The sequence below is a fragment of the Amia ocellicauda genome, unplaced genomic scaffold, assembly GCF_036373705.1.
Source record: "Amia ocellicauda isolate fAmiCal2 unplaced genomic scaffold, fAmiCal2.hap1 HAP1_SCAFFOLD_77, whole genome shotgun sequence".
NCBI classification, from domain to species: Eukaryota; Metazoa; Chordata; class Actinopteri; order Amiiformes; family Amiidae; genus Amia; species Amia ocellicauda.
In genome coordinates, this window is record NW_027103004.1 from 47,501 (window position 1) to 55,000 (window position 7,500).

Consider the following 7,500-nt stretch of genomic DNA (forward strand, 5'->3'; position numbering starts at 1 on the left):
TCACATCCGTGCCTTGAATGAGATTGAATGTGATCTTTGCTCTCAAGTATGTTCCCAAGTTTTACACTTTCGTGCTTTGCATGAATGGGAATGGAACCGTGTGTGTTGAATGAGGCTCCTTGTGAGCACTGAACTTTGTCCGGTGGAGTTCCTTTTTGTGTTGCTGTAATTGTGTCATTTCTCGATGAGAAAGATTAGGCAACATTTAGTCACTTCTAGCCATGATGCTCAATTTATTTACGAATGTACCCTAGTTACTAGGGACCGTTTACGTTGGAGAACAAGATCTATTGTATGCCTGTGTATTTGGGGAAGTCAAATCTGAAATAATGATGAAATTGCGTGTATCCAAAGTTAAAACTCGTGATTTGTCGCCCTCTGGTGTGTAAAAGATGCAAAAGCTTACAGCACCTGGTATTCCCAGGCGGTCTCCCATCCAAGTACTGACCAGGCCCGAGCCTGCTTAGCTTCCGAGATCGGACGAGATCGGGCGTATTCAGGCTAGTATGGCCGTAAGCCAGGGAGGCTGTCCCTGACGCTCTACTTATAGGGAAGGCAATATCCGTTTCTGCCGTTCATACTTACAGTTGAACTGTCTCTCTACTCTAAAGCCCGGGACACACCAGCGCGCCGCAGACAGTCCCTGCTAACACGCCACGTTGTGGCAACGTTGTGCGTTAGCTGGGGTGCCACACCAGACCGGAACTATATTTTACAAAACGAACACATTGTCTTGATAATACAGCTGTAATTGAGTGCCTGACACGCCAGTCAAGCGCAATCTTGAGAAGTTGTGCATTTCAGTAAGGATTTCAATTGACATGCAGTATGAAACTGAAAGGAGGTTGCATCACTATGATGCATAACATTGCATGTATTGTATTTTCAAGTGTGTGCATTCATCCTGTTGTCATTTTGTTTTGAAAGCAGAAGAATCATTCAACAGGTTGCTGAGACAAATGTAAACCAGTAAAACATATGAAGAGAAACAAACCTTGAATATAAGTTCAGTTGTTTAAACATTTGACAAACTATGGTGAGGGGGTAAGAAAACACACAAATCCAGCAGCTCCTGTATTTCAATACACCAGAACCCAATATTATTGGCGAGTCGGGTAGTCCATCATCACAGTTCGAGGGCAGGCATCATTTCAGTAATTTCATCCCGTTGCATTCACATCCGTGCCTTGAATGAGATTGAATGTGATCTTTGCTCTCAAGTATGTTCCCAAGTTTTACACTTTCGTGCTTTGTATGAATGGGAATGGAACCGTGTGTGTTGAATGAGGCTCCTTGTGAGCACTGAACTTTGTCCGGTGGAGTTCCTTTTTGTGTTGCTGTAATTGTGTCATTTCTCGATGAGAAAGATTAGGCAACATTTAGTCACTTCTAGCCATGATGCTCAATTTATTTACAAATGTACACTAGTTAATAGGGACCGTTTACGTTGGAGAACAAGATCTATTGTATGCCTGTGTATTTGGGGAAGTCAAATCTGAAATAATGATGAAATTGCGTGTATCCAAAGTTAAAACTCGTGATTTGTCGCCCTCTGGTGTGTAAAAGATGCAAAAGCTTACAGCACCTGGTATTCCCAGGCGGTCTCCCATCCAAGTACTGACCAGGCCCGAGCCTGCTTAGCTTCTGAGATCGGACGTATTCAGGCTAGTATGGCCGTAAGCTGTCCCTGACGCTCTACTTAAAGGGAAGGCAATATCCGTTTCTGCCGCTCATACTTGCAGTTGAACTGTCTCTCTACTCTAAAGTCCGGGACACACCAGCGCGCCGCAGACAGTCCCTGCTAACACGAAACGTTGTGGCAACATTGTGCGTTAGCTGGGGTGCCACACCAGACCGGAACTATATTTTACAAAACGAACACATTGTCTTGATAATACAGCTGTAATTGAGTGCCTGACACGCCAGTCAAGCGCAATCTTGAGAAGGTGTGCATTTCAGTAAGGATTTCAATTGACATGCAGTATGAAACTGAAAGGAGGTTGCATCACTATGATGCATAACATTGCATGTATTGTATTTTCAAGTGTGTGCATTCATCCTGTTGTCATTTTGTTTTGAAAGCAGAAGAATCATTCAACAGGTTGCTGAGACAAATGTAAACCAGTAAAACATATGAAGAGAAACAAACCTTGAATATAAGTTCAGTTGTTTAAACATTTGACAAACTATGGTGAGGGGGTAAGAAAACACACAAATCCAGCAGCTCCTGTATTTCAATACACCAGAACCCAATATTATTGGCGAGTCGGGTAGTCCATCATCACAGTTCGAGGGCAGGCATCATTTCAGTAATTTCATCCCGTTGCATTCACATCCGTGCCTTGAATGAGATTGAATGTGATCTTTGCTCTCAAGTATGTTCCCAAGTTTTACACTTTCGTGCTTTGCATGAATGGGAATGGAACCGTGTGTGTTGAATGAGGCTCCTTGTGAGCACTGAACTTTGTCCGGTGGAGTTCCTTTTTGTGTTGCTGTAATTGTGTCATTTCTCGATGAGAAAGATTAGGCAACATTTAGTCACTTCTAGCCATGATGCTCAATTTATTTACGAATGTACCCTAGTTACTACGGACCGTTTACGTTGGAGAACAAGATCTATTGGATGCCTGTGTATTTGGGGAAGTCAAATCTGAAATAATAATGAAATTGCGTGTATCCAAAGTTAAAACTCGTGATTTGTCGCCCTCTGGTGTGTAAAAGATGCAAAAGCTTACAGCACCTGGTATTCCCAGGTGGTCTCCCATCCAAGTACTGACAAGGCCCGAGCCTGCTTAGCTTCTGAGATCGGACGTATTCAGGCTAGTATGGCCGTAAGCTGTCCCTGACGCTCTACTTAAAGGGAAGGCAATATCCGTTTCTGCCGCTCATACTTGCAGTTGAACTGTCTCTCTACTCTAAAGTCCGGGACACACCAGCGCGCCGCAGACAGTCCCTGCTAACACGAAACGTTGTGGCAACGTTGTGCGTTAGCTGGGGTGCCACACCAGACCGGAACTATATTTTACAAAACGAACACATTGTCTTGATAATACAGCTGTAATTGAGTGCCTGACACGCCAGTCAAGCGCAATCTTGAGAAGGTGTGCATTTCAGTAAGGATTTCAATTGACATGCAGTATGAAACTGAAAGGAGGTTGCATCACTATGATGCATAACATTGCATGTATTGTATTTTCAAGTGTGTGCATTCATCCTGTTGTCATTTTGTTTTGAAAGCAGAAGAATCATTCAACAGGTTGCTGAGACAAATGTAAACCAGTAAAACATATGAAGAGAAACAAACCTTGAATATAAGTTCAGTTGTTTAAACATTTGACAAACTATGGTGAGGGGGTAAGAAAACACACAAATCCAGCAGCTCCTGTATTTCAATACACCAGAACCCAATATTATTGGCGAGTCGGGTAGTCCATCATCACAGTTCGAGGGCAGGCATCATTTCAGTAATTTCATCCCGTTGCATTCACATCCGTGCCTTGAATGAGATTGAATGTGATCTTTGCTCTCAAGTATGTTCCCAAGTTTTACACTTTCGTGCTTTGCATGAATGGGAATGGAACCGTGTGTGTTGAATGAGGCTCCTTGTGAGCACTGAACTTTGTCCGGTGGAGTTCCTTTTTGTGTTGCTGTAATTGTGTCATTTCTCGATGAGAAAGATTAGGCAACATTTAGTCACTTCTAGCCATGATGCTCAATTTATTTACGAATGTACCCTAGTTACTACGGACCGTTTACGTTGGAGAACAAGATCTATTGGATGCCTGTGTATTTGGGGAAGTCAAATCTGAAATAATGATGAAATTGCGTGTATCCAAAGTTAAAACTCGTGATTTGTCGCCCTCTGGTGTGTAAAAGATGCAAAAGCTTACAGCACCTGGTATTCCCAGGCGGTCTCCCATCCAAGTACTGACCAGGCCCGAGCCTGCTTAGCTTCCGAGATCAGACGAGATCGGGCGTATTCAGGCTAGTATGGCCGTAAGCCAGGGAGGCTGTCCATGACGCTCTACTTAAAGGGAAGGCAATATCCGTTTCTGCCGTTCATACTTACAGTTGAACTGTCTCTCTACTCTAAAGCCCGGGACACACCAGCGCGCCGCAGACAGTCCCTGCTTACATGCCACATTGTGGCAACGTTGTGCGTTAGCTGGGGTGCCACACCAGACCGGAACTATATTTTACAAAACGAACACATTGTCTTGATAAAACAGCTGTAATTGAGTGCCTGACACGCCAGTCAAGCTCAATCTTGAGAAGGTGTGCATTTCAGTAAGGATTTCAATTGACATGCAGTATGAAGCTGAAAGGAGGTTGCATCACTATGATGCATAACATTGCATGTATTGTATTTTCAAGTGTGTGCATTCATCCTGTTGTCATTTTGTTTTGAAAGCAGAAGAATCATTCAACAGGTTGCTGAGACAAATGTAAACCAGTAAAACATATGAAGAGAAACAAACCTTGAATATAAGTTCAGTTGTTTAAACATTTGACAAACTATGGTGAGGGGGTAAGAAAACACACAAATCCAGCAGCTCCTGTATTTCAATACACCAGAACCCAATATTATTGGCGAGTCGGGTAGTCCATCATCACAGTTCGAGGGCAGGCATCATTTCAGTAATTTCATCCCGTTGCATTCACATCCGTGCCTTGAATGAGATTGAATGTGATCTTTGCTCTCAAGTATGTTCCCAAGTTTTACACTTTCGTGCTTTGCATGAATGGGAATGGAACCGTGTGTGTTGAATGAGGCTCCTTGTGAGCACTGAACTTTGTCCGGTGGAGTTCCTTTTTGTGTTGCTGTAATTGTGTCATTTCTCGATGAGAAAGATTAGGCAACATTTAGTCACTTCTAGCCATGATGCTCAATTTATTTACGAATGTACCCTAGTTACTAGGGACCGTTTACGTTGGAGAACAAGATCTATTGTATGCCTGTGTATTTGGGGAAGTAAAATCTGAAATAATGATGAAATTGTGTGTATCCAAAGTTAAAACTCGTGATTTGTCGCCCTCTGGTGTGTAAAAGGTGCAAAAGCTTACAGCACCTGGTATTCCCAGGCGGTCTCCCATCCAAGTACTGACCAGGCCCGAGCCCGCTTGGCTTCCGAGATCGGATGAGATCGGGCGTATTCAGGCTAGTATGGCCGTAAGCCAGGGAGGCTGTCCCTGACGCTCTACTTAAAGGGAAGGCAATATCCGTTTCTGCCGTTCATACTTACAGTTGAACTGTCTCTCTACTCTAAAGCCCGGGACACACCAGCGCGCCGCAGCCAGTCCCTGCTAACACGCCACGTTGTGGCAACATTGTGGCAACGTTGTGCGTTAGCTGGGGTGCCACACCAGACCGGAACTATATATTACAAAACGAACACATTGTCTTGATAAAACAGCTGTGATTGAGTGCCTGACACGCCAGTCAAGCGCAATCTTGAGAAGGTGTGCATTTCAGTAAGGATTTCAATTGACATGCAGTATGAAACTGAAAGGAGGTTGCATCACTATGATGCATAACATTGCATGTATTGTATTTTCAAGTGTGTGCATTCATCCTGTTGTCATTTTGTTTTGAAAGCAGAAGAATCATTCAACAGGTTGCTGAGACAAATGTAAACCAGTAAAACATATGAAGAGAAACAAACCTTGAATATAAGTTCAGTTGTTTAAACATTTGACAAACTATGGTGAGGGGGTAAGAAAACACACAAATCCAGCAGCTCCTGTATTTCAATACACCAGAACCCAATATTATTGGCGAGTCGGGTAGTCCATCATCACAGTTCGAGGGCAGGCATCATTTCAGTAATTTCATCCCGTTGCATTCACATCCGTGCCTTGAATGAGATTGAATGTGATCTTTGCTCTCAAGTATGTTCCCAAGTTTTACACTTTCGTGCTTTGCATGAATGGGAATGGAACCGTGTGTGTTGAATGAGGCTCCTTGTGAGCACTGAACTTTGTCCGGTGGAGTTCCTTTTTGTGTTGCTGTAATTGTGTCATTTCTCGATGAGAAAGATTAGGCAACATTTAGTCACTTCTAGCCATGATGCTCAATTTATTTACGAATGTACCCTAGTTACTAGGGACCGTTTACGTTGGAGAACAAGATCTATTGTATGCCTGTGTATTTGGGGAAGTCAAATCTGAAATAATGATGAAATTGCGCGTATCCAAAGTTAAAAATCGTGATTTGTCGCCCTCTGGTGTGTAAAAGATGCAAAAGCTTACAGCACCTGGTATTCCCAGGCGCTCTCCCATCCAAGTACTGACCAGGCCCGAGCCTGCTTAGCTTCCGAGATCGGACGAGATCGGGCGTATTCAGGCTAGTATGGCCGTAAGCCACGGAGGCTGTCCCTGACGCTCTACTTAAAGGGAAGGCAATATCCGTTTCTGCCGCTCATACTTGCAGTTGAACTGTCTCTCTACTCTAAAGCCCGGGACACACCAGCGCGCCGCAGCCAGTCCCTGCTAACACGCCACGTTGTGGCAACATTGTGGCAACGTTGTGCGTTAGCTGGGGTGCCACACCAGACCGGAACTATATATTACAAAACGAACACATTGTCTTGATAAAACAGCTGTAATTGAGTGCCTGACACGCCAGTCAAGCGCAATCTTGAGAAGGTGTGCATTTCAGTAAGGATTTCAATTGACATGCAGTATGAAACTGAAAGGAGGTTGCATCACTATGATGCATAACATTGCATGTATTGTATTTTCAAGTGTGTGCATTCATCCTGTTGTCATTTTGTTTTGAAAGCAGAAGAATCATTCAACAGGTTGCTGAGACAAATGTAAACCAGTAAAACATATGAAGAGAATCAAACCTTGAATATAAGTTCAGTTGTTTAAACATTTGACAAACTATGGTGAGGGGGTAAGAAAACACACAAATCCAGCAGCTCCTGTATTTCAATACACCAGAACCCAATATTATTGGCGAGTCGGGTAGTCCATCATCACAGTTCGAGGGCAGGCATCATTTCAGTAATTTCATCCCGTTGCATTCACATCCGTGCCTTGAATGAGATTGAATGTGATCTTTGCTCTCAAGTATGTTCCCAAGTTTTACACTTTCGTGCTTTGCATGAATGGGAATGGAACCGTGTGTGTTGAATGAGGCTCCTTGTGAGCACTGAACTTTGTCCGGTGGAGTTCCTTTTTGTGTTGCTGTAATTGTGTCATTTCTCGATGAGAAAGATTAGGCAACATTTAGTCACTTCTAGCCATGATGCTCAATTTATTTACGAATGTACCCTAGTTACTAGGGACCGTTTACGTTGGAGAACAAGATCTATTGTATGCCTGTGTATTTGGGGAAGTCAAATCTGAAATAATGATGAAATTGCGTGTATCCAAAGTTAAAACTCGTGATTTGTCGCCCTCTGGTGTGTAAAAGATGCAAAAGCTTACAGCACCTGGTATTCCCAGGCGGTCTCCCATCCAAGTACTGACCAGGCCCGAGCCTGCTTAGCTTCC

General features: G+C 43.5%; 5 non-coding genes and 2 pseudogenes across 5 annotated transcripts in view; all 7 read right to left on the reverse strand.

Annotated features, from left to right (window-relative positions):
• Positions 1-399: 399 nt before the first annotated feature.
• LOC136743165 (5S ribosomal RNA) lies at positions 400-518 on the reverse strand. Its single transcript, XR_010815275.1, has one exon. It is a non-coding gene; the product is annotated as a 5S ribosomal RNA (ribosomal RNA).
• A 1,055-nt stretch (positions 519-1,573) lies between these two features.
• LOC136743361 (uncharacterized) lies at positions 1,574-1,682 on the reverse strand (annotated as a pseudogene).
• A 1,046-nt stretch (positions 1,683-2,728) lies between these two features.
• Positions 2,729-2,837, reverse strand: LOC136743368 (uncharacterized; annotated as a pseudogene).
• Positions 2,838-3,883: 1,046 nt separating this feature from the next.
• Positions 3,884-4,002, reverse strand: LOC136743069 (5S ribosomal RNA). The gene has a single exon (XR_010815185.1). It is a non-coding gene; the product is annotated as a 5S ribosomal RNA (ribosomal RNA).
• A 1,055-nt stretch (positions 4,003-5,057) lies between these two features.
• On the reverse strand, positions 5,058-5,176 carry LOC136743116 (5S ribosomal RNA). Its single transcript, XR_010815229.1, has one exon. It is a non-coding gene; the product is annotated as a 5S ribosomal RNA (ribosomal RNA).
• A 1,066-nt stretch (positions 5,177-6,242) lies between these two features.
• LOC136743232 (5S ribosomal RNA) lies at positions 6,243-6,361 on the reverse strand. The gene has a single exon (XR_010815338.1). It is a non-coding gene; the product is annotated as a 5S ribosomal RNA (ribosomal RNA).
• Positions 6,362-7,427: 1,066 nt separating this feature from the next.
• Positions 7,428-7,500, reverse strand: part of LOC136743176 (5S ribosomal RNA) — a 119-nt gene continuing 46 nt past the window's right edge. Inside the window, exon 1 of the ribosomal RNA XR_010815286.1 lies at positions 7,428-7,500. This exon is cut by the window's right edge and continues 46 nt beyond it. This is a non-coding gene — a ribosomal RNA (5S ribosomal RNA).